The sequence below is a fragment of the Sus scrofa genome, chromosome 10, assembly GCF_000003025.6.
Source record: "Sus scrofa isolate TJ Tabasco breed Duroc chromosome 10, Sscrofa11.1, whole genome shotgun sequence".
Taxonomy (NCBI): Eukaryota; Metazoa; Chordata; class Mammalia; order Artiodactyla; family Suidae; genus Sus; species Sus scrofa.
The window spans coordinates 30,462,936-30,489,693 of NC_010452.4; the positions used below are offsets into that span (position 1 = coordinate 30,462,936).

Sequence of the window (26,758 nt, forward strand, 5' to 3'; positions counted from 1 at the left end):
CGAAAAGTCTTCTCCTGTTCATCTGCCACAATTCAAAGGAATCAGCTAGGCAAAGAATGTGGGGGAAAGTGTCCAAGCAGAGTGAGTGCTTCCACTATTGTCCAGACAGGACTTCTCTGGTCTGATCTGGTCTGCTAGTCACAAAAGGATGGAACCATTAAGTAGGCTTTGCTTTTCTCTGACTCACGCTGTGTAAAGTCCACTGGGAGTCACTTGGTACCAGATGAATCAACTACAATTAGGTTTAGCTGCAGGTGAGAGAAAACCCACATTAGCAATAGTTTAAATTAGCTAAAAGTACATTTTTTTTCTTGTCTAAACCAAAACGGGACCAATATTGCTCTCCATGGGCTTAAGGATCCAGGCTCACTCTCTTTACTCCGTCATGGTCCACCTCCTGGTCCAAGATGGCTACTGGGTTTCCAGTCATTATATAAATTTCAGTCAACAGAAAGGAGATAAGCCAGAAGAAGGGACAAAGATTGCATGTCAGCATTTTCACAAAGCAATTTCCTGGAGCATGCCCCAATCTTCTTTAGTAAAAGTGTTACCAGATACTGCAGTGAATAGATATCAGGTCCAGCGGACCCTACACAAACACACACACTTAATTACAGTCTAGATCCTGGTCCCCAGAGCAGGCAGAATGGGCAAGCATCATCTCTCACTGAGAAGAGCACCTCAGTCAGACATCTCTCTGCCAGACCTACTACACAAATAGATTGCCAGCCTCTCTAGAGCATGTATGAAAGTTAGCATTTTCCATTTCCCTCCCTCTCTCTCTTTTTACTGGCTTGCATATCAAAATTGATTTTGGAACATTGAAAAAACTTGAGTATTCTTTTTTTGAGGCTATTACCTTATCTTTCTAATATTAACATTTTTAAAATCACTATCAAAATATTCTTAAACTATAACCCTATTAGAAACCAAGATATTTAGACCACTCATCCTTGACATTGACATAAGCTTTCAGACTCAGTCTTGCCATAGATTACCCACTGCTTTGGTTCCCCACCTCTTTCCCAAATCTGCCATCCTGGAAGGATTGGCAGCATTTTCTATGGCTCTTGAATAAGACAGATGAAGATCCAAATAAACTCCAGGACACTACTTATCCATTTTCTTTTCCTACTATTTAATCCTTAAGATAGAGTTCCATGAAGCTATGCTGTGTGTGTGTGTGTGTGTGTGTGTGTGTGTGTGTGTGTGTTAAGGTGTTGTTTTTTAGGAAGCAAAAGATCCTGGTCCATGCCTGGGAAGAGTAATACAAGCACTTACTGACAATATTCACATTTTACTGACCTCTTTAGAGCTAGTTTCCTTTTAGTGTAAAGAGAATAGCAGAACCAAGCAGATGTTCTGGCCACTCTGCATCTGCTTGATTTACAATGTGACACCAAATTTATGAAATCAGCTGGGGGACTCCATGGCATCCTAAGGTTTCAGAAAGGGAAATTCACGGGTTTGAGTCAATCCAGGTTCCATGTTGTCAAGGGCTTGCTTTATAATGGGAAGTTGCTCTGAGTTTCCCAAAGGATAGCCAAGGATGCTGGGGGAGGGTAAAGAATGAACATAAAGCAATGTGCTCCTTTCCTTCACAGGACCAGTGGGAGGGACAGGAGGAGGAGGAAGCACGGAGAGAGATCCCAAGAAGAAAGGAAAGAATCCCCATTTTTCAAACTGATACCTTCCCCTAAGCTTGTCTCTCAACTCCCACTTCAGCATGAGGAGGGTTCAGGAAGTGTATCCACCACCACGAGGGAACACCTGCTCTGGGGTTTGTGCAGAAGGTTGCCCCCATTCCCTCCACATGCCTCCCACTCTTGTTGCGTTCACAATAAAAAATGGGGTCTCTGAAGGCTGAAAAGAGATCTGGTTTGGAGATTAGTGAACCAAACCGAATACAGTTGGACAACATCAGGGTTGAGAAACCTATCTGGAGGAAAGCCACTTTGTAATTTGTCATGATGTTTCAGTGCAGGGACTTTGCAAAGACACAATCTTAACAATCTATTGTTTTCTCCGTCTAAGGGGAGTGCATGATCATCGCATTTAAAAAGATGTCTTTGAACTTCTCTCTTGCCTGAAAAAAAAAATGACAAAATCATGGGTCCAACCTGGTGATAAAAGCAAAAACAAAATCAATTGTCCCCTAGGCACTGCAACATATGTTGAATAAATGAGTGAATGAATGGTCAAGAGGAAAAGGTAGTTGGAAGAATGGTGGCAAATGCAGTTTTAGATGTGTTGGGTTTGGGATGCTAATTGAAACATCTTATACCAGATGGAGAGATTTGACTACTTAAAATTTTAAAATTCTATATGACCAAGGACACCACAAATAACACTGCAAGACAAGCAACACATTGGATGAAAGTATATACAACATACTAAATGAAAGACTATTATCCAAAATATGTACATTTCCTAAAAATCTTTGAGATCCATATCTCAACAGTTAAATGAGCAAAGGCTATGAACAGGCAATTTGCAGAAAAATGACAAATGTCAATAAACAGATGGTGAAATGTCATCAAAAAGATAGAGATCTGTGTTAATAAAAAAAGAAATGCACATAAGCCACCAGATATCAGTTTTTGCCCATCATTTTGGCCCAAAATAAAAATATTTCTGATTTTAAGTACTGAAATGCTATAAAGAATCAAGCATTCACTTTCAATGTGGAAGAACTATATGTTTTAAAGTATTTTGTGTGTAGGGGGGAGCAATCTGGCAAGAGCTGTCACAATTTCAAATGTGCCTACCCTTTTAGCAGTTTAATTGCTACTAACCTATCCTAGAGAAAAAACACATGTGCCCGAAGAGCGTGAACTAAGATGTTTCTTGGCCTCTTTGTAATATTCAAAACTGGACAATCCCAACATCCATCAGTAGTGGAGTGATTACCTGTATTATGGTACACCCCGCTAAAGAAATATTATACTGCTGTTTAAAAAAGAAGGTAGCATATTTTTATATGCTGATATGGGAAGATCTCCACATCAAGAAGCAAGGCAATTGGTAAAGTACAGAACATGGAAATTACATGGAAAGAGAGCTGGAAAGATATCCACCACACTGTTAAGGTCAGTTTCCTTTGGAATAAATGATGGTTATGAGAAAGGTGGAGGGGTTACTTTTACATTTTACTTCAACCATTTCCATATCTTCTCTATCACAAGGAATTTTAGCAGACAGGAAATTGATGGCATTTAACACAAGAGAATCCATTTGATTCTGTTGCTTAGAGAGGCAGAACAGTATAGTAGCTAGGATCATGGGCTCTAGAACCTGACAGTCCCTTCTGCTCTGCTTAATACCGTGTGAACTTTGGGCAAAGTTCTTAATCCCTTGGGCCTCTGCATCCTCATCTTCAAAGTGGGATTGACAGATTCCACATGGAAATGATATCCCATTGTATTTGTCCTTCTCTGTCTGACATCTCACAAATACTGTAAGCTAGCTCTTCTATGTGGGATCTAAAACTCCAGACTCATTAAAACAGAGTAGAATGGTGGTTACCAGAGGCTGGGATGAGGGTGATGGAGGAGATGTTGTTTAAGGGTACAAACTAGCAACTAGTAGATAAATAAGTCCTGGAGCTCTAATGCAAAGCATAGTGATTATCGTCAACAATACTGTATCATAAAGTTCACAGTTGCTAAGAGACTAAATCTTAATTGTTCCCGCTGCAAAAAAAGAAAGGATAATTATATGATGTGATGGAGATGTAAGCTAAGGCTGCAATGGAAATCATCTTGCAATATATGAATGTATCAAATCGACACATTGCACATCTTAAACTTAGTTTTATATGTCAATTATATCTCTATTAAAACAAACTTTATAAATAAATAAAGTGGAACTGCTAGTGCTCCATACATACTAGTGATATTATTAATAATTGCTTCTAATGACAGGAGGTTAGGTTCTATTTCCTTCTCCCAGTGTCTCATCGCAATAATCAGTCTGGCAATAAATAACATTACATAATAAAATATTATAAATTCAAAAAAAAAATTTTGTTCCTAGGGCTGCACCCATGGCATATGGACGTTCCCAGGCTAGGGGTCGAATCAGAGCTGCAGCTGCTGGCCTACACCACAGCCACAGCAACGCCAGATCTGAGCAACGTCTGTGACTTACACCACAGCTCGCAGCAACATCAGATCCCCGACCCACAGAGCGAGGCTGGGGATCAAACCCACATCCTCATGGATACTAGTCGGATTCATTTCCGCCGCGCCACAATGGGAACTCTCAAAATATTATAAATTTTGATAGTTATTAATTTTAAGAATGAACATATGGACAATGCATGAAATGACGAATCATATTTGTGGAACAGAAACCAAATGTTAACATTGACACTATGAAATTAATGGCTGTTAAAGTTATATAAATAACCAAAAGAAGAATTAAAAAGAATAGCTAATTTTAAAAATTGGAAAGGGAGGACTTACATTTGTTAATTTAGGTTGGTAGAGTTAAAGCATTTCATAATAGAGAATACTAGATCTTATCTAAAGCTGGTACGTAAAGAAATAAAGGTATGTGCACTTTCTTTGAGCATGGAGCCAGACATCCGAAACACTAAAAAATAAAGGGTTCAAAGAATTTTCTTCAAAAAGAATCATCAGAGAGCCTTTTATTTTGAAATTGAGGTCTTCCCATACAATTTGAATTTTATATTATAATGCACTGAATTCATGATACTCATACAGTAGGTACCCTCACCGTAATGAGGCCATGGTATGTTTGCCGTGAACGTATTGATTGTATACAAATTCAACAGATGGAAAGGTTATGCCCCCAAATCTGATAGCAGTTGTGGTTCGTAGGGAAGGAAAATGGTGGCTGAGGGAAAGGAGTAAGTAAGATGAGTACTTTTCACTCAATTCCTTGTGGGCCTTTTACATTTTGTGCACTGTACCTGTATCACCTACCCACCAAATAATAATTTTGTAAAGCCTCTGCCTTTCCATGGGATTTCCATTACTTTCCATGCCTTTCCTCTGCCTTTACACAGCATGGCCCTATCCAAAGGGTAGAACCTTAAACTTCCAAATGAAAGTGTTACCTAGGCTTGTACCATTCTCCCAAGTTCCTGTGCCAACACTCACTGTTCCTTCTCCATCAGCCCCACCTGAAGCCTCACTCCCAGCCACCTCCAGAATTCTGAAACAACAGGTGAACCCCCCCGAGAAAGGGCTGTGAATTCATATTTGCACTGTCTAGTTTTGCAAGCATTACCAAACAATAAAAACAACTCACTTCCAGGGTTCCCACTGTGGCTCAGCAGTAACAAATCCCACTAGTACCCATGAGGATCCCTGGCCTCGCTCAGAGGGTCAAGGATCCGGCATTGCCTTGAGCTGTGGTGTAGGTCGCAGAGGTGGCTTGAATCCCAAGTTTCTGTGGCTGTGGTGTAGGCAGCTGCAGCTCTGATTTGAGCCCTAGCCTGGGAACTTCCACATGCCTTGTGAGCGGCCCTAAAAAGACAAAAGAAAAAAAAAGAAAAGAAAAGAACTTGCTTTTGTCCACGTTTTGGTCATTCAACAACTGTGGATAGAGAATAAGGCAAAGTAATGTCTGTGACTGGTGACAAGGTGAGAAAGCAGGGATTTCGTGGGCTGGGACCTGAACCATGGCTGGGACCAGAGTTGCCTTGATAACTGTTCAGCTTTGTCAAACATGTACCTATAGACAGAAAGGCCATAGTTACTACATGCAATCTAGCATGACTAATGACAACCATAATTTCAAAGTAATGAGGAGCATGAATAGCATTTCAGTATAACTGTAACAAATGCAATAATAAATAGAGGTACTGTTGCTTTATTTTTTTGCTGGCATAGTCCCAGGGTCATGGGTACTGCTAATATTAATGGGGTTTGTTGCCCACATTCACAATTGGAAAAAATGCTGTGCTTCGGTTAGAAGTTAGTAAAATAAATATGTAACGCACCCCACTCCTGTCTAAGAGCATGGACACCTTGAATTTTATCTTTGGACCTGAGACAAGGACCCTAATTTATGCCCACATGTTCCAGAATCATGAATCCCATTTAAGATGGACTGGTTGGTCTGCAGTGAGGCTTAAAGCTTTAGACACATTTTGAGAGCAGACAGAAGCCACATGTCAGACACTAAAGAGAATTCCCTGTTGACTCAAAGTCATATATATTACAATTCAAAAGAAGAAATCCAGACTGTTCAATGGATTATCTGGGATGTGTAACATAGTTCACAGGTTTGAGAAAGCAGAATTGTCCTCATTCACTTTATTTCCCCAGGCTGATGAGAGATGATTAAATAAATCACAAGCTGAAGATATTTTGAGCTTTTGATGAAACTTTATTCCTCTAGCTGAATGGCTTACTTTATGCTATGTGCACAGGGGTGTCAATTAACGTGCCAGTTTGTATCAGTTTTAAAATGTGACCTGAAGTTTTTTTGACTTTCTTCCCATCAAGAACCCCATCAAGTGGGGTTCTATGTTCCCTCCCCTTAAATCAAGGTTGACTTGTGACTTTTGAGCAGTAGTGTACCATAGAAGTGATGCCACATGGCTTCCAAGGCTAAGTCATAAAAGGTTGTGATAGGAGCTTCTGACTTGTTTGCTAAAAATACTCACTCTTGGAGTCTTGAGCCACCATGTAAGAAGTCTGACTATCCTGAGGCTGCCATGCTGTGAGGAGGCTCAAACCACACAAGAAGGCTATGTATAAGCACCCGAGCTGACAGCTCCAAATAGCCCAGGCTTCATTTACATGACTGAAAGAACCACCAGATGATCCCATCCCCCAGCTATTTGAGTAAGTCCCTAGATGTTCAAGCCTTGCCAGCTGAGCCCCAGTCACAGAGAGGCAGGACCGAGTTATCCCTGCTATGCTGGCCCAAATTCCTGACTCACAGAATCCATGAGCATAATAAAATAACTGGGTGGTTTTTTTTAATAGTTATTTCCCCAGTACAACCTTTTTTCTACTGTACAGCATGGTGACCCAGTTACACATACATGTACACATTCTATTTTCTCACATTATCCTGCTCCATCATAAGTGACTAGACATAGTTTCCAGCCCTACCCAGCAGGATCTCATTGCTAATCCGTTCCAAAGGCAATAGTTTGTATCTATTAACCCAAGCTCCCCAACCACCCCACTCCCTCCTTCTCCCCCTTGGTAATCACAAGTCTATTCTCCAAGTATAACTGGGTGTTTTCATGCTATGAGACTTTTTGCCGTTCCAAAGGCAATAGTTTGTATCTATTAACCCAAGCTCCCCAACCACCCCACTCCCTCCTTCTCCCCCTTGGTAATCACAAGTCTATTCTCCAAGTATAACTGGGTGTTTTCATGCTATGAGACTTTGGAGTAGTCTGTTACATGGTCAAAGATAACAAAAAATAAAGTCCAGTATCTAAACAAGAGGAAGCTGGTGAAAAATCAGATGTGGTCAATATGAAGACATAGTGACAAGACACAGATATACCCTTTATATTCATTAAATTTTTGTTCTAAAGCAATGCTTTAGCCTTACGCCAGGGTTCAAATAACCAGTTGCCACAAACATTTCTTATGGTATGCCAAGGTGGCAAAAAAGCTGACATTTCCTCACCTTCTTTTCCCCATCCACCAGTTGCATGCATACTCCTCCAAGGCTTAGATGGCTGAGCCATGAGATAGGAGGAATCTGACTCCCTGAATGATTGTGTAGAGAAAGGCTATCCACTTCCAGAGACACTAGCATTAGATTGTTACAGGGTTAATGTGATACATTTCTATAAATTATTGAGGCACTGGAATGTCTGGGTTCATTTGTTTTAGCATCTAGCATTTTCCTAACTGATACAGTAATGATAAATAGCAACTCACACTTGACCTCCATGTCAAGAGAATAATAAGCAGTGGTAAAGCCTATGGAGAATCTAATAATATCAGTCACATCCCGCCCCCAGCTGATTTTTGTCATGTGGAAATGTGAAACCAGCTGCCAGATGTTCCTACCTCTTTGAGAAAATCTAGAAATCATATTTTTATATGTAGTCTTCTACTTTTTAATGATTTGCTCCTTAAAAAAAAAAAAAAAAAAAACTCAATGAAGCCAAGAAAAACACACCTTCAAGTCCATTTCATGACATTGTACCCCTCTGGGCTTTAGGCCAAGATTGGTGGGATCTCTTTATAATGCTGGTATTAGTAAAAAGAGCTAACCACTATTGAGCATTAACCATGTCATCAGACATTTATTCTATATGTTACACCTTCATTAGAATTGCAATCTCAGAACAGCTCATCTCTTTCTCAAAAAAAAAAAAAAAAAAAAAAAGCCTTCCAGGTCAACGTAATAAAGTTCCTTTTAGCTCAGTATTCAAGGCTCTCCATAATCTGGCTCTAGCCTAATCTCCTACAGTAGTATCTTTCTTCTGCTGCTTATCTTCCAGTTACACCTTTTTCTCATGCTGTTCCATAGGACAATTCAACCTCATTGTCCAAGTTTCAGCTATTGGACAACACAGAGGAAGAAGTAAGAAACTTGTGGAATTAGGAGTTCCCATTGTGGCTCAGTGATAACAAACCTGGCTAGCATCCATGAGGATGTAGTTTCAACCCCTGGCCCCGCTCAGTGGGTTAAGGATCTGGTGTTGCCCTGAGCTGTGGTGTAGGTTGCAAATGTGACTCGAATCTGGCTGTGGCACAGGCTGGAGGCTGCAGTTCTGATTTGACTCCTAGCTTGGGAACTTCCAAATGCCACAGGTGCAACGAAGGAAGGAAGGAAGGAAGGAAGGAAGGAAGGAAGGAAGGAAGGAAGGAAGGAAGAAAGAAAGAAAGAAAGAAAGAAAGAAAGAAAGAAAGAAAGAAAGAAAGAAGAAAGAAAGAAAGAAAGAAAGAAAGAAAGAAAGAAAGAAAGAAAGAAAGAAAGAAAGAAAGAAAGAGAAGAAAGAAAGAAAGAGAGAGAGAAAGAAAGAAAAAGAACTTGTGGAATTAAATCTCAGCTAAAATTGGAGTTAGGACAGGCCTGTAGGGGGAGCTCTCACACCCCCACCATACACCTGTCAATTACTCTAAACAGGACGAGAGAAAGTCCTACATCCTTAACAGGAAGAAAAAAACTTTCTGGCAGGAAGAAAACTTTCAGCCTCTGGACAGCCCAGCCAATTGGAGAAGGTAGCAGGCCAACCAATGAGAAGTCTTTATACTTTGGATGCCCACTTCCTCCAATGGGCTCTTTGGTTCTTACAGCCCTTCCCAACTCCACTCTTTTCCCTATAAAAGCAAGTTCCCCTTACCTTGTTCTCTGATTTTCTCTGATCTGCCATGATTTGCACATCTCAAATTGCAATTTCTCTGCTCTTCCCAAATAAACTCACGTCTGGTGGTAAAATAAGTGGCTATTATGTCATTAACTTGACAAAACAACTAGATCTGCCCTCAGAAGCTGTGACACTTGCTGAGTAGCCTTAGCCAAGTCACCTGCACTTCTCTAAGTAGCCCACCATAGAGGCTAAGAATGTCAGGTCCTCCCAGCCATCTATTCTGCTAGTTCAAGGGTCAGAACACTCTTCCTGTAAAGAGTCAGATAGTAAATATTTTCAGTAAATAGTAAATATTCTCTATTAAGTGGCCTCAGCCACTGTACAGTGAAAACAGCTTTAGTCAATGTATAATCAATTGGGCACAGCTGTATTCCAGGAACACTTTATTTATGGACACTGAATTTTAAATTGCATTTAATTTTCATTTGATGAAATATTATTCTTCTTTTGAATTTTTTTCAACTCTTTTTAAAAATGTAAAAACCAGAGTTCCCTGGTGGCTCAGTGGGTTAAGAATCCAGCATTGTCACTGCTGCGGCTTGGGTCTCTCCTGTGATGTGGATTTGATCCCTGGCCTGGAAATTTCTGCATGCTGTGGCATGGCCCCCTGAAAAATGTAAAAATCATTCTTAGCTTGTGGGCTTAACCATAATAGGTGGCTGGCTAGGTTTGTCCCATGGGATAGGGTCCTTTGCTAACCCCTGAACTAGTTTATGTCCAGTGTGACCCAATCCTGAACGATGGAATCTCTGGGAAAGTTTTCTGGCCCCCCTGGAAAGAGACGCTTGGAGGAAATATGCTTCTTCTTGGGCCAGACATTTTCTTATCTCTACCTAATGATCCCTTAGGTCATGAGAGGCATGCCTGATGACATTGCCAGGATGTTGAGAGTAGTGACAAACAGAAAGATACTGAATTTTTCTTGATATGATTTAGCTGTCAAAGCAACCCTGAAACTATCTGAAGCATGACTTTATTTCACGAGAAAATGAACTTTCCTCATTGTTTAGCCAGTGTTTTGCAGTGGGTACCAATAGGGGGAGCAGTGGAGCCAATCTGCCTTGGGTTTAGACCATCATGGAGTGTGTGGTCTGCAGAGAATTTAAAAGCAGTAATAAAACCAATGAAAATCCATCTGCTTTTTATTATCACTATGCACCAGCAATTCTAAACCATGTCAGTGATAAAATACTAAACCTTGCCCAGGCCTACTCCTCTCACTGCTCCCCAATCTTGGTGCCCAACTAAAATTTTGTATCCTACAGCCAAGAGCTTCTTAACTAATAGGCAGGCCCCAGGACCCAGCCTAGTGTCTTGCCTTTATAAACATTTCGCCAAAATGTTGAAGGACCCGTGATCCACACACATGCCCCCAAGGATACAAATGAACCCATGCAGTAGTGAGGCATGTTATAATTGCATTCTACTAGCTGAAGAAAAAGAAGAGTATTCTTGACATTTCTTCAACCCACAGTGGAATTATGAGAACACCATTTATTGTGGCCTCACATAGCTTTATGATCACTTCTCAAGGCCTGGCTGTGGTTATCAGGACAGCCCAAAGGGTGCATTTGACTGAAGTAAAAAAAGAAGAATCCAAATAAACTTCAAATAACTCATGTGAATTTACTCAAGAAATACACAGTGTCTCCAAATAAGAAAATTAGACCAATCTAGAAAAATGTAGCCAAAGCACCCAGGATCCAGAACCATCTAAAGTGGTGGTGCTTGGGAGCTCCCACTGTGGCACAATAGGATCAATGGTGTCTTGGGAGCCCTGGGACATGGGTTTAATCCCTGGCTGGCACAGTGGGTTAAGTATGCAGCATTGATACAACTGTGGCTTAAGTCGAGGCGGCGGCTCAGATCTGATCCCTGGCCCAGGGCTCCAATATGCTTTGGGGCAGCCAAAAAATGAAAAATAAAATAAAATAAATAAATAAAATTAAAAAAAAATAAAATAAAAAGTGGTGGTGCTTGGGCCATGGCTCACTTCCCCTGGCTCTGCTCTGGGAACCCAAACCAATTAATCAGGATGATGCATACCCTACAACCATTTTCTATAGAAAATGTGTGCACACAGTTTAAACATCAGGCTTTCATTTTTAGCAAGGTTCTATTCTTTCTCAGCTGCATGTTCGCTGTGCTATAAAATCACACACATATGCACCCACATGTACAATTCATACATGTGCACATACATGCACACGAAAACATATGTTGACAAACGTGTACAGATGTGCACACAAATGCATAAAGGTATAGAGACACGCAGCACACACAAACACACACACATAGGCAAAGACACACTTGCATACACAAGCGGTACACATGCACATCAACACATACTATGAACACAAGGCACATACATGCACACATTCATGTACAACACAAATATATGCCCATATTCACATCCCTGGGCGCTGGACATTAGATTCTTTTGGTTTAGCTTAGCAGAGTAAATTAAGAGCAGCTCAAGGGAGTTCCCGTCATGGCTCAGCAGAAATGAATCTGACTAATATCAGTGAGGACACAGGTTCAACCCCTGGCCTCACTCAACGGGTTAAGGAACTGGTGTTGCCATGAGCTGTGGTATATGTGGCAGATGCGGCTTGGATCTGGCGTGGTAGGCCAGCAGCTGCAGCTCTGATTTGACCCCTAGCTTGGGAACTTCCATATGCCACGGGTAAAGCTCTAAAAAAAAAAAAAAAAAAAAAAAAAAAAAGGAGGCAGCTCAAAACTCAGACAAAATTGGTCTGAAACCCTGCCCCAACTCTTTCCAGCTATATGATTTTGGACAAGTTATTTAACTTCTCTGCACCTTGGTTCTCCAGTATAAAATGAGAACAACATAGGTCCCTCCCAGACAGAACTGTTGCAAGGGTTAAAGGAGATGATGTTTGGAAATGCTCAGCACAAGTCCTGTCACTTAAGTACTGAATATATGTTATTTTTATCATCATCATTTTCATCATTCTCTATTCAGTCACATCTGGGCAACCATATGCAGTAATCAGGAGCCAGATTTGAGGCAGTGCATGTGGTTACCTGATACAAAGGTGAAAAGAACCAAAGGGCTGGATGTGGTCCCATCCACCAGAAGTAGGTAAGGACATGCTAGCCCATTGGCTCTGACACCTGCCGTTACCCCCAACCCTCCACCCCCCTCCCCACCCTGCCAGGCCTGTTCAGCCTCCTGTCTGCTCAGACACATGCACCAACAGAGGTGCTGCTCTGGTTGGGCCTGGGCTGGGGTCCAGATGGCCTGGCTTCCATCCACAGGCCCATCTCCTTGCCCAAGGGTTCTGTTAATGTGCATTTCCAGGAAACAGAGTAAGTGATTCTGACTTTAGAAGGTGGAAATCCCTTGACCTGAAGGTTGGATTAATGCTAAACCAGAAGTCCTCCAGGCTCCAGAAGGGTAGCCAGGCAGGAGGAGATGTGGGTACCAGCTCACCTGAGGCTTGAGGTTTCAAGGGGAAGATGCTGACATCAGCATAAAAGCACACCCCGGACCCTAGCAGGGTGCACACCTGGGAAAGAAACCAAAGAGATGAGAGAGGAAGTGGTGAAAATCGGAACAGGGAGTGATGGTGGAGAGGCGACAAGGACATTTTCCAGGCCATGTCTTAGAGCTGGCCTAGCACTTGACCAGAACCATCTACTATCAACTGAGTCTCTCGCTCTCTCTCCCTAAGAGCTCATTCAAAAAGTTGCTGTATTTTCCTATTACTTTGTGAACTAAAATTAAAAATAGGTTAAAGAATGGTTTATTATTAACTGAGCCAAAACATCTGCACTTTAAGCCCAGTTCTACAATAAACAGTCTGCTGCTGTCTTGCCCTGCAGAAGAGCTGTTGTCTAAAAGTGCAGACAGATGTACACCAAAATAATAAATAAAGAAAATCAACAACATAAAACTCAATGAGACAAACTCCAGAATGAATTTGTTCCATTTGGCCTTGCAAAGGGCAGTAAGATGGTTGCTGTTTTGAAATTGCCTCAGTGCTTTCTGCTTATCCAAGATCACTGGTTTCCCAGAAAAATTTGCAACCCATTTCATGTTTAACACGTATGGATAAAATGTTAAAAAAACCCCACAGTAAAGTAGTTTTTTAAAATTGACGTCTCATTGCTGTACAATATTATATGTTACAGGTGTACAATATGGTGGCTCATAATTTTTAAAGGTTATGCTCCACTTAGAGTTATTATAAAATATTGACTATATCCCCATGTTGTACAATATATCCTTGTAGCTTCTTTTAATGCTTAATAGTTTGTACCTCTTAATTCCATACCTCTATTTTCTCCACCCACTTCTGTCTCCACACTGGTAACCACTCACTTGTACTCCATATCTGCGAGTCTACCTAATTTTTGTTATATTCTCTAGTTCACTGTATTTTTTAGATCCCATGTGTAAGTGGTATCATACAGTATTTGTCTTTCACTGGCTTATTTCACTTAGAATAATAACCTCCAAGTCCATCATGTTCTTGCAAATGGAAAAACTTCCTTCTTTTTATGGCTTAATAATATTCCACTATATGTTAATACCACATTTCCTTTACCCATTCATCTGCTGGTGGACACTTAGATTGCTTCCATATCTTAACAATTGTAAATAATCATAGTAAAGTAGTTTTATTTATTTTTTTATTTTTTGTCTTTTTGCCATTTCTTGGGCCGCTGCCTCGGCATATGGAGGTTCCAGGCTAAGGGTCTAATCAGAGCCGTAGCCACCGGCCTATGCCAGAGCCACAGCAATGTGGGATCCGAGTTGTGTCTGCGACCTACACAACAGCTCACAGCAATGCCGGATCCTTAACCCACTAAGCAAGGCCAGGGATCGAACCTGCGTCCTCATGGAGACAACATTGGGTCCTTAACCTGCTGAGCCACAGTGGGAAATCCCCCCCAAAATAGCATTTTTAAAGCAAGAAAACTGACACTCTGGTTATCGAGTTATACACTCGCTCTAACATGACTAAAAGGCCTCCTTAGAGTCCTGTAGGACCCTGATTTGAGGCCTGGCTTGGTTTTATGACAATTCTCTCTCCTGACCCTAATGCAGCCAAAGGGTAGAGAGATGGTCTAAGATGAAGGCCATGGTGTGAGCAAGTTGACCAGGGGGGAGGAAGGTTTCAAAAAGGCTTTAGAGAATTTTTCTTTCTTTTTTTTTTTTTTTTGAAAAATAGTGTTCAGTCTCTCAAGCTTTGTCTAGTATGACATAGGTTTTTCCCCTTCATTTAAACCCTGATTTTTTTTTCCCAAGGAAATGTAATTTAAACAATGTGCAATTATAATTAAATAAAGGACACGGCAATACAAATACCAAAATGCTTGCTTGAAAATAAATCTTTCCTGGCTTCCAGGACTGCCAGGGAATTTGTAAAAGAACTGTGGCAGCTTTGAGCTACAAGTTTTCACAGAGCCAGGGTGAGAAAATTCACCAGAGATTCATCATCTGAATGTGTTGTGTGGCACCTGAGGTGGGATGAAACTCCTCTCCTTACCCTCATGTACTGGGGCATATAGAAGTTCCCAGGCTAGGATTCGAATCGGAGCTGCAGCTGCCGGCCTACACCACAGCCACAGTAACACAGGATCCAAGCTGAGTCTGACCTACACTGCAGCTTGTGGCAACACTGGATCCTTAACCCACTAAGCAAGGCCAAGAATCGAACCTGCATCCTCATGGACACTAAGTCAGGCTCCTAACCTACTGAGCCACACCGGGAACTCCTCCTCATGTATTCTGACTACCAGCATAGATGAAGCAGTGACACATCTGAGAAAACTCAGACACCTCATTTGCAGCAAGTTCACAGCACAGTGGACCATGTTTATTAAAGAGCAACCCACTGTCCTGTAAATCCTCACACGCAGTAAACACCACATGAAGAAACTTGTGGGAGCTTCAGCTGCGTTAATTTATCACCAGCCATGCTTCATCCCAGCTACTGACAACCAAAATGATCGGTTGAGGGTTCTTTTCCTGGAAAAATGTGAAGTTTTAAATGGAAACGCGGAACAGAATGAGGATGCTTGCAGATAATTGAAAAACAATGAAGACCATCTCAACAGCAAGGGACTGGATGACTTCCTGGGAGAAGGGCTGACAAATCACCTTCCAGGGCACCAGGAAATGCCTGATGATGTTCTGGATTACGTCAGCACTGCTCCTGTGAACATGGGGTTGTTTGCTAGATGCTCATCCAAGGTCAAAGAATCCACACCAGTGTCTAGTTCCAATTAGGCATAAGAGTCCAGTGGGGGAGTTCCCGTCGTGGTTCAGTGGTTAACGAATCCAACTAGGAACCATGAGGTTGTGGGTTCGATCCCTGGCCTTGCTCAGTGGGTTAAGGATCTGGCGTTGTTCTGAGCTGTGGTGTAGGTTGCAGACGCGGCTCGGATCCCGCGTTGCTGTGGCTCTGGTGTAGGCCGGTGGCTATAGCTCCGATTAGACCCCTAGCCTGGGAACCTCCATATGCCGTGGGAGCGGCTCAAGAAAAGGCAAAAAGACAAAAAAAAAAAAAAAAAAAAAGAATCCAATGGGTCAGCCTTGGACAAGGCCACCCCCAAATACTGTCAATGGTGAGGCCAGTAGAGATGTGGAAAAAGAGAAGGGAGCTAAGGCCATAAGGGGCAATGTTGTTGAAAAGCAAACTTCGAGAGTTCCCATTGTGGCCCAGCAGATTATGAACCCAACTAGTATCCATGAGGATGTGGGTTCCATTCCTGGCCCTGCTCAGTGGGTTAAGGACCTGGCATTGCTGTGAGCTATGGTGCAGGCCAGAAGCGGCAGCTCTGATTGGACTCCTAGCCTGGAAACTTCCATATACCATAGGTGTGGCCCTAAAAAAAAAAAAGCAAACATAGTTCCCTTTCCTTCTTTGGATAATCATAATCCACCTGCACAGCTGAATGTTCTCTTCTAAGGCCACGTCATTTCCCACCCTGACACTGATGATGCTACCCCCATTTATTTCATCTCAATACTAAAGCCTGAGGAATTGGTGAAAAGCCTGCTTGTAGGGCAGAGGACAAGGGTCCTACCTCATCACTCTTCACTAATCAGGGAAGGTGTCCAGTCCTGGTGGCCCCGGGAGAGGAGCGTGTGGAAGGGAAGTGTCATATCCCAGAAAGACCATTCCAGTCATGGGCAGGAAAGCCAGTCAAGCAAAGTTATCAGCCTCTAGCAGGGTATGGAATCTAAATGAAGATAAGCTAAAAGTGCAGTTCAGAAGAGCGAGAAGTGGGCAGACCAAAAGGGATTGGGTAAAATCTGAGTGCTGTTTACCAAAAGATGGGTAATAATGAATGAAATGGGCTCAGTTAAAAGACCTGTGTAGGCACAGAGATGGCCATATACTCAGTCTGCAACAATAATCCTCGGTAATATTAACTAAGCACTTACTCTGTGCCAGACACGTTTCTAAGGGCTTCATGTATATTATCTCCTGTCATCCTCACAGCACAGCTCCCTGAAGCAGGTACAGTAATCCTCATCCTCCTTTTGTAGGTGAGGAAATCAGGGCATGGAGAGTGGAGTAATTTGCTAAGTCACCCTGCTAGCAAGTAGAAAAGCTGAGATTCAAAACCCAAGCAGTTTGATTCCATGGCCCATGAGCTGTAATCAACAAGCTGGTGGGCTCTTCAGGGTCTATTGCCCAGCAAGTGTCTGTATCCAGAACTCACAAGATATTCTGAGGCTCAGACAATACGCCCGCACAGGTGGTAGACTTACTTTAGAGATGTGTTAGTGTTCAATCTTGAGAGTAGAACTCACCCTGTCTCCCCAGCACAGTAGATCCCAGAGCCCAAGAGACAAGCCATGCTCAGAAGCAGGCTCACCAGGAAGTTTCTACCCTGGAAGAATCAGAAGCTGCAACTGTGGGTATGAGGAGCCCCCTATTTCCTCTTAGACTCCGCAGACCAGGATATAATATCCTCATACTTACAGTGTTCAGTAAAACCCAATTTTGGAGTCAGTATTAACTAGCAATGCTTTCAAAGAAAAATCAAATGGAAGAGTTATTTAAGGCATTAAAAGATAAGTGGATTGAGCATGAAAGTAAAGACTTCTCATAAAATTGTTAATTAGAAAAGTATTTAAAACATTGTAAATATTTACACTTTGAACATCCCAAATAGTTGCATAACTTTATTCTAAGAGAAATCTTAACAAAGATTTTCAAGTGTTCAAAGGCTATAAAAAGACTCGGGTATTGTTTTCCATTTACTTGTTTTTGGAGAAGAGCTCAGGAATTGTCTGGCAAACCCATAATGAGCCACATTTTCCCTCAGTAAATGTACCAAGATCTGTCCTCATTTCTGGTCTAAATTTCCTGCTCTTGTTTTTTGGGTTTGTTTGTTTGTTTGTTTGTTTTAGCATACTCATTACCTCCTTTTCATCCAAGTGTGTACTGAGCCCCAAATGGACACTGCATTAGGGGTCAAGCATGCAAAGGGCAACACATAATACCCTCTACTCATGGAGCTTGCATTCTACTGGGCCAGGCAGGCATTAAACAAATGAACAGCTGGAACATTTGCAGGCTGTGGTTAACAGTATGAGGGAAATACATGGGAGCAGATGATGGAAAATAATAGGAAGAAAGGCTGACTCAAGATGGATAGCAAAGACAGCTTCTCTCAGGGTGTGAAATCTCAAACAAAACCAAAAACTGGTTTTTCTTAAGATAAACAAAATTGGTGAAGCCATAGCTAGACGAAGAGAAGGCAAAGAAGATTTAAATAAATAAAATAAAAAATTAAAGAGGAGATATTACAATTTACATTGCAGAAATACAAAAGATCATAAGAGACTACTATGAATAATCATACAATAAATTAGATAACCTAGAAGAAATAAATAAATCCCTAGAAATATACAACCTACAAAGACTAAATCAGGAAAAACAGAAACTGAACATACCAATAACATTAGTAAAGAGACTGGATCAGTAATCAAAAACCTCTCAACCACAAAAAAGCCCAGAACTAGATCGTTTCATTAGTGAATTCTACTGAACATTTAAAGAATAATTAACACCAATCCTTCTCAAACTCTTCCAAAAAAACTGAAAAGGAGTAACATTCCCAAATTCATTTTGCAGGGCCAGCATAACCCTGACACCAAAGCCAGATAAGCACACCACGAAATAAAAATTTTTTTAAAAAATTTAAAAAAAAACTAACAGACTAATACTCCTGATGAATATAGATGCAAAAATCCTCAACAAAAGATAAACAAACTGAATTCAACAGCATAGCTATACTCAAAAGACTATGGTGCTGGCATAAAAATAAGACACACAGACACATGGAACAGAATTGAGCCCAGAAATAAACACTCAAACATATGGTCAACTAATATTTGACGAGGAAGCCAAGAATATTTAATGGGAAAAGCATAGTGTCATTAATAAAAGGTGCTGGGAATATTGGATTAACATGCATAAGAGTAAAATTGGGCCCCTATCTTGTGCTACTCACAAATTACCTCGAAATCAATGAAAGACTTAAACCTAAGAACTGGAACAATAAAACTCCTAGAAGAAAAAATAGGGGAAAAGCTCTCTGACATAGATTTTGGCAATGGTTTTTCTTTTTGGATGTGACACCAAAAGCACAAGCCACAAAGGCAAAAATCAATAAGTAGGACTACATCAAACAAAAAAGCTTCTGTACAGCAAAAGACGTGACCAACAAAATGAAAAGGCCACCTACAGAATGGGAGGAAATACTTGCAAATCATATATCTCATAAGGGGTTATTTCTCAAAATATACAGGGAGTGGACTCAATATCAAAAAAATTAAATAACCCAATTTAAAAATGGGTGAAGAACCTAAATAGGCATTTTTCCAAAGATGATATACACTTGGCCAACAGGTATATGACAAGGTATTCAACATCACAGTCATATCATCAGGGGCATCAGGGAAGTGCAAATCAAAGCCACAACGAGATAGCATCTCACACTAGTTAGGCTGCCTATAATCAAAAAGACAAGAGAAAAAAAAAGTGTTGGTGAGGATGTGAAGCAGAGGGAACCCTAGTGCTCTGTTGGTGGGAATATGAATTGGTACTGTCATTATGGAAAACTGCAAAAAATCTCCTCAAAAAATTAAAAATAGAACTCCCATAAGGATCCAATAATCCCACTTCTGGGTGTGTATCCAAAGCAAATAAAAACAAGATTTTGAAGAGATATCTGTATTCCCATGTTCTTTGCAACCGTATTCACAACAGCCAAGAAGTGGAAACCATCTAAGTGCCTGTCAGCAGATGGAAGGGATAAAGAAAATGTGATGCCTCTCAATGGACTATTATTGATATATAGAAAGATTCTATATCTCTATTGATACATAGATTCATGAGAAAGAACGAAGTCCTGCCCTGGGAGTTTGAGATCAATAGATACAAACTATTGCATTTGGAGTGGATAAGCAATGAGATCCTGCTGTATAGCACAGGGAACTGTATCTAGCCACTTGTGATGGAGCATGATGGAGGATAATGCAGAAAAAGAATACATGTATATGACTGGGTCACTTTGCTGTACAGTAGAAATTGACAGAATACTGTAAATCAACTATAATGGAAAAAATAAAAATCATAAAAAAAAAGAAGTCCGGCCATTTGTGACATGGACCTATCTTGAGGGCATTATGCTAAGGGAAATAAGTCAGACAGAGAAAGACAAACACTGCATGATGTCACTTTTATGTAGAATCTAAAAAACAGAGAAAAAAAAAAACATACTTACAGAAATAAAAAGTAGAATGGTAGTTGCCAGGGACTGGGAGGTGGGATAAATGGGGAGAAGTTGGTCCAAGGGTACAAACTGACAGTTACAAGATGAATAAGTTTGGGGATCTAATGTACTAGCCCAGTGACTATTGTGAATAATACTATATTATATGTTCGAAAGTTGCTAAGAAAGTACATCTGAAATGTTCTCATCACAAGAAAGAAATTGTATGTAATGTGACAGGGGTAGGAGCTAACCCTCTGATGGTAATCATTCCTCAATAAAAAAGTGCATCAAATTGACACACTGTACACCTTAAACTCACACAATGCTGTATGTCAATTACATCTCAATAAAGCTGAGGAGAAAAAAAGGGGGGGGGAGGACTCTATTGTAGAAAATGTCAGAGAAGACCTAGACCTTGAGGTTTTCCTATTGCATGAGATTTACAGCCTACAAACAATGGTCCAGGTAAATCAATGTTTATGACTTTTTATAGAAATTCTGCAACCCCATTGTTGTCCTCAACCTACCCTTCTAAACTTAGCACTTTTCCTCCACACAAACCTATTTTGAACTTCTGGGCTCCTGGGAACTCCCTAGACAAGCTACATCTATCTATTCTTTCTTCCTCTTTGTCTTCTCCCATGTATTCTCTCCATTAGGATTGCTTTTTGCCCTTTTTTTGTCCAAGTCTAGCTGATGTCATCTGTTGATGACGCCTTCCCTGGTTACCTTTACTACAAGTGACTGGTGAACACCTGCAACCCTCAGTGCACCATCACTCACTTGATGCTTGGTATTTACTGCCCTAATTGTGAGCTAACTTTTCAATATTTATATCTAGTCTATCCAAATAAGCCATGCTGGAGTTCCTATTGTGGCTCCATGGTAACAAACCCAAATAGAATCCATGAGGATGAAGGTTCAATCCCTGGCCTCGCTCAGTGGGTTAAGGATCCAGTGTTGCCATGAGTTGTGGTGTAGGTTGCAGATGCAGCTCAGATCTGGCGTTGCTGTGGCTGTGGTGCAGGGCAGCAGCTGCAGTTCCAATTCGACTGCTAGCCTGGGAACTTCCATATGGCGCCGGTGTAGCCCTAAAAAGAAAAAGAAAAAAAAAAGCCATGTACAACTGGAGGTCATATGTTTCTTTGCTGACACCCAGTGACTAGTCAGGTGCCCCTATAGTCTCTTACAACATTTGGCCCATCATACTGGATTTGGCAATTTACTCGACTTTCTCCTAAACAACTCTTGCCTCCACTTAAGCATGAAGTCCTACTGTGTCTCTTACCATCATCTCTTCCACCCCTACTCCAGTTCAACCAACCATTATTTCCCACTCGCATTAGTGGGATGACCTCCCAACTGGTATTCTGCCTCCATCACTGCCCCTACAAACCATTCAATGTGCAGGGCACGAGTGGTCTTTCTAAACTGAGTATCTGATTACGTCCCTCTGCTGATGAAACGTCCTCCATGCCTGCCCATTACAATTCACATGGAGACTAAAATTATCTCCTGGTCTCCAAAGCCCTCCCTGGTGAGGCCCTGCCCACTTCTCCTCCTCTTCTGGGCCGCTCTTCACCTGATACCTGCAATAGTCTCTTTGGCAGCAAAACTCTAATTTCTCCCTGTACACCCCGCATCTGTGTCTCCATCATATTTATGCCAGCTCATCCTTCAGAACACAGCTCACAGGTGAACTTCCTCAGGATATGATGGGTCCCATCATCACCTCATGGCATTATGGGCTTATCCCTTGTGCTTCTGACGGAAAGTATGAGTCTACAAATAATTATGCGATGTGAGATTTTATGTCAGTCTCCCTGATGACATCTGTATTCCCAAGAATAGAAACTTTTATTTTCTCTTCACTCCTTTATCCTGAGCTCCTAGCACCATGCCTGGATTCAAATAAACCTTAAGAAAGTCTTTTATTTATTTATTTATTTTGTCTTTTTAGGGCCGTACCCACAGCACATGGAAGTTCCCAGGCTAGGGGTCCAACTGGAGCTACAGCTCCCGGCCTACACCCACAGCCACAGCAACGCCAGATCCGAGCCGCCTCTGCGACCTATACCACAGCTGATGGCAACGTCGGATCCTTAACCCACTGAACGAGGCCAGGGATCGAACCCGCAACCTCATGGTTCCTAATCGGATTTATTTCCTCTGCACCACGATGGGAACTCCAAGAAAGTCTTTTAAATAAATTCACGGTTTAAGTGTAAGCTCTTAAAGGCATGAAACATGGCTTATGTACCATTTTATCCCCTGTATTTAGCATGAGGTCTTTCACATTATGGGCCTCAAATACATATTTTTTGAATAAATGGCTCTATCTCATGGAGTTAGCTTTGTATTTTACAAAAATTGAAGGATAATAAGAAAGTCGTAAGTACAGAAGTTTGAAAGAAGAAAGCCCAAATGAGAGAATTTTTTAAAAGCTCAACTTTCAATGCTGATTGATTTAGGTCAAGCGCAGAACTTGTACTTACCTCTGCTGCCTAGAGAGCCAAAGCCTGGATTTGCATGTGAGGCTGGGATCGTCAAGTTACCAATCTTGAAATAAAATATGACTCTGACCTAAAGCTTAGACATCCTCCATGAATCCAGATAGGAGCAATTTCCTATGTTGAACATGGCTTGAAGGTCATTCCTTGTTTGGTTTTGAATTATGTGTTCTTACATTGTTGCGCTTATAAAAATAAGCAGAGCATTTGTTTTGAGTTATCGGAGAATTTGAATCTTGGCAGCTTCCACCTCTGCTGTCTGGCGTGCCAGGGTCTCTCAGACATAAGCCACTCTCTTAGACATTTCCTAAAGCTGCATTAACTGCTTCAGGCAAGTTGAAAAACATGCCAAGCACAAATGGAGATGCATTGGTAAGAACGAGCATGGGGCAGTGATAAACCTCAGACACTAACCTCCAGTGTCTTGCACACCCACAAAGGGAAAGTTCTGGTGGGTGCTGCTAATGTGTAACAGTCATGCTACTACCTTCATCGTGAGACCTAAACCGGCCATGAGGCGCAGGACACCCTGAAAGTTTCCCAAACTGCAGTTCTAACCTGCATGCCTAGTGATAGAATGTGTGTTGGTAAAGAGACTGGTTTGCTGAGGTTAAGTGTGAAAATTAGTCTTGTTGCTTGCTGCTCTAGAGCAGTGATTCAGGGAATGTGTTCTTTGGAGCACCCACATAGGATGACAAGGAGGAAGGCTGTTCTATAATCCCACCTGGACATTCGCCATGCGTGCAAGCACATGAGAAGCCCTGTAGTAAAGAAATCTGTTCAACCTGGCATGTCTCAAAGTTAATTGAATATGGAGCCTTTTTCTATGTAGCATCCTGTTGTCATTTATCTTTTTTTTTTTTTTTTTTTGGCTGCCAGGGATCTGAAGCACCTTCCTACATTGAGGGTATTCCCAGTTCCCAGCTGTGTGAGTCTTCCTGGGAGGCAAGGCCCATCTCTCATTCCAGAAGGTAAAAAAAAAAAAAGGCAAATTGTCTTACCCTACCTCACTTCATGGGAACTGGGGCCAGTTGGCTGTTTCCCCTGGGGCTTTGACTCTGGAGGCGGCGACAGAGAAGCAAGAGCAGTAGAGATTCTTTCTGATGTCTCTGAAAGGCAAGAAGTTCAAAGCTTGGCGCCATCAATGAGGCAAGGACAGTGTTGCGTCTACAGGTGGTGGCAGTGGTGACCCACCAGGCTGCACTGTGGTCTGATTTGTGTTGTGATTCTGACCGCCTTTCTCTCCCATGGCTCCGACCATCCTCTCAACCTGTTCTTCGGTTTTGCCATCATGACTGTGAATTGACGCATTCATTCAATTCACTCTTCTTTTTTTATTTAAGTCATCCAGGGTCGGCTTCTGTAGCCTGTAAATGAGAATTTTGTTAATTTAATTTTTTTGTCTTTTTGTCTTTTTTTAGGGCCTCACCTGTGGCATATGGAAGTTCCCAGGCTAGGGGTCAAACCAGAGGGGCAGCCAACCAGCCTACACCACAACCACAGCAACACCAGATCTGAACCTCATCTGCGACCTACACCATAGCTCATAGCAAAGCAGATTCTTAACCCACTGAGGGAGGCTATGGATCAAACCTGTGTTCCCATGGATACTAGTCAGTTCCTTAACCCCAAGTGAACTCCCAAGAATTTTGTTAAATTTGTTTAACAACTGGCAGAACTGCTTTAGAACAGGCTGCATTCATATGTTAAGCTGGATGCTAAGATGAAAATGTGGTCAATCCATGGGCCTCCACTACCTTGGTGAGCTGACACCAATACAACTTACAAAAGCAATTTACCACTAGGTATGCAGTTTATGAGAAAGAAAAAAAAAAAGCTCTCTAAAAAAAAATTTATCTCTGAGCTCACTCCCAGATAATTTAATGTCTCTTTTTTTTTAATTTAATTTTACTGGCATATCATAGACTTACAATGTTGTATTAGTTTCAGGAGTACAGCAAAGTGAATCAGTCGTGTATATAAATATGTTCTTTCTTCTCTTCCCATAGAGGTTATTACACACTATTGAGTAGATTTTCCTGTGCTGTACAGTAGGTTCTCGTTAATCATCTCTTTTATACAGTAGCGTGTACCTGTTAGGCACTATCTAATTGCCTCTGATTTGACCATGACCCCTCTCCCTGCCCTCCCCCCCACCACAATGATCTCGTATTGACCACTCCCTTTGTCCTTAAATGTAATCTAACTCCTCTATCTCAGTGCGAAGCAGTGTGAGTTTTGTTTTGATTATGTGGATTGCAAAACTTAAAAAGACGGTAATTGTGCAAGACAGAGATGGTTCAGCCAACACAAGATTTTAAGCTGATATTAAATCTTTAAAATGCTGAAATTCCAAAGTTTTCTAGACGCAAGAACCAAGTTCAAATGGGTCATTGGAGTAGCAATAGGTGTTGGAATCCTCCGGTGTCCCTGGCAAGGGGCTGAGGATTACAAGCATCCACATAAATACAATCGTTCGCCCTGGAGATGTATTTTTTCCTCCTTGCCTTTTTGGTGAAAACAGTCTCATAGGTTTCTACTTAATAATGTGCTAGCATGGAGTTCCCGTCGTGGTGCAGTAGAAACGAATCCGACTAGTATCCAGGAGGACATGGGTTGAATCCCTGGCCTCGCTCAGTGGGTTAAGGATCCAGCGTTGCCATGAGCTTGGTGTAGGTCGCAGACGAGGCTCAGATCCCGCAATGCTGTGGCTGTGGCGTAGGCCGGTGGCTGCAGCTCCCATTTGACCCCTAGCCTGGGAACCTTCATATTCCATGGGTGCAGCCCTAAAAAGCAAAATAAATATATAGGTAAATAATATCCTAGCATGAGAGTAGATATGACATATTTCTTCCTAATGGGAGGACCTCTGGACTTCTGCTTGAAATACACCATCATCAAATCTTCAGTCATGTTATTGTTTATTTTGTCACCTTGATCTAGCATTCCTAGACCAAGAATGGCAGATAATGAATGAAATGGCATTTTCTCTCTGTAAGTAAGGAAAGTCTTGATTTCTGAGCATAGACCCTGTCATCAGTACACACTGGGTAACTTCAGCTGATCCTGTGTATTCCCCTACATATCTTATTGGGTCTTATAAGAAAATAAGAATGTCTATACTATGCCTTTTTAAAAGCTTTGACAAATACAAATGATCCCTAGCAAGTTCTTAGTTTATTTTTTTACTTTGCATTTAAAATGTATCCAGTCTTGGGAGTTCCCACTGTGGCTCAGCGGGTTAAGAATCCCACTAGGGGATTTGGGTCGGATCCTTGGCCTTGTTCAGTGGGTTAAGGATCAGGTGTTGCCACAAACTGCAGCATAGGTCACATGTGGCTCGGATTCCAAGTTGCTGTGGCTCTGGTGTAGGCCTCAGCTGCAGCTCTGATTTGACCCCTAGCCCAGGAATTTCCATATGCTGAGGGTCCTGCCCTAAAAAGAAAAAAAAAAAAAAAAACTAATAAACATTAAAATTTTTTTTTAAATATATATATCCAGTCGAAGAACTTGGCTTGTTTCCAGAGATGATACACGGAGACATTAGCCAGGAATTTTTTTTTTTCTTTTCCCCATCATACCTCTCTTGACTGCAAACATACACCTATCATTTTTCTGTGGGGTGGAAGAAGGGTTTAGAGCATCAGAAAGAAAGTGGAACAGAGGCAACCAATTCTTGAGTATTAAAGCTCAAATACTAAGGGCGTTCCCATCGTGGCTCAGTGGAAAGGAATCCGACTAGTATCCATGAGGACACAGGTTCGATTCTCTGGCCTCATTCAGTGGGTTAAGGATCCAGCATTGCCATGAGCTGTGGTGTAAATCACAGACTTGGCTCGGATCTGGCATTGCTGTGGCTGTGATCTGGCATTGCAGCAGCTACAGATCTGACTCGACCCCTAGCCTGGGAAGCTCCACATGCCACCGGTGCGGCCCTAAAAACAAAACAAAACAAAAAAAACACCACGCAACACTAGGGGTTCAGGTATAAAAAAGAGAACTAAAAACTAGATGTATGGGTTAGCACTAGAGTCACCCTTCAACTCTCCACCTGGGTTCTGAAAAGCACAAGGTTACGGCCCAGCAGGCCGCTGGGCAGAAGTGGCCAACCTAAGGGACAGGTAAAACAAGGTATAAGGTACATCTCAAGGGC

At 41.6% G+C, this 26,758-nt stretch overlaps 1 long non-coding RNA gene across 1 annotated transcript in view; it reads right to left on the reverse strand.

Moving 5' to 3' along the window:
- Nucleotides 1–24,017, reverse strand: part of LOC110255667 — a 30,862-nt gene extending 6,845 nt beyond the window's left edge. The window contains exons 1-2 of the long non-coding RNA XR_002336306.1: nucleotides 23,800–24,017; nucleotides 23,612–23,714 (exon numbers count right to left, since the gene is read on the reverse strand). This is a non-coding gene — a long non-coding RNA (uncharacterized LOC110255667). The remainder of the gene's footprint in view (nucleotides 1–23,611; nucleotides 23,715–23,799) is intronic.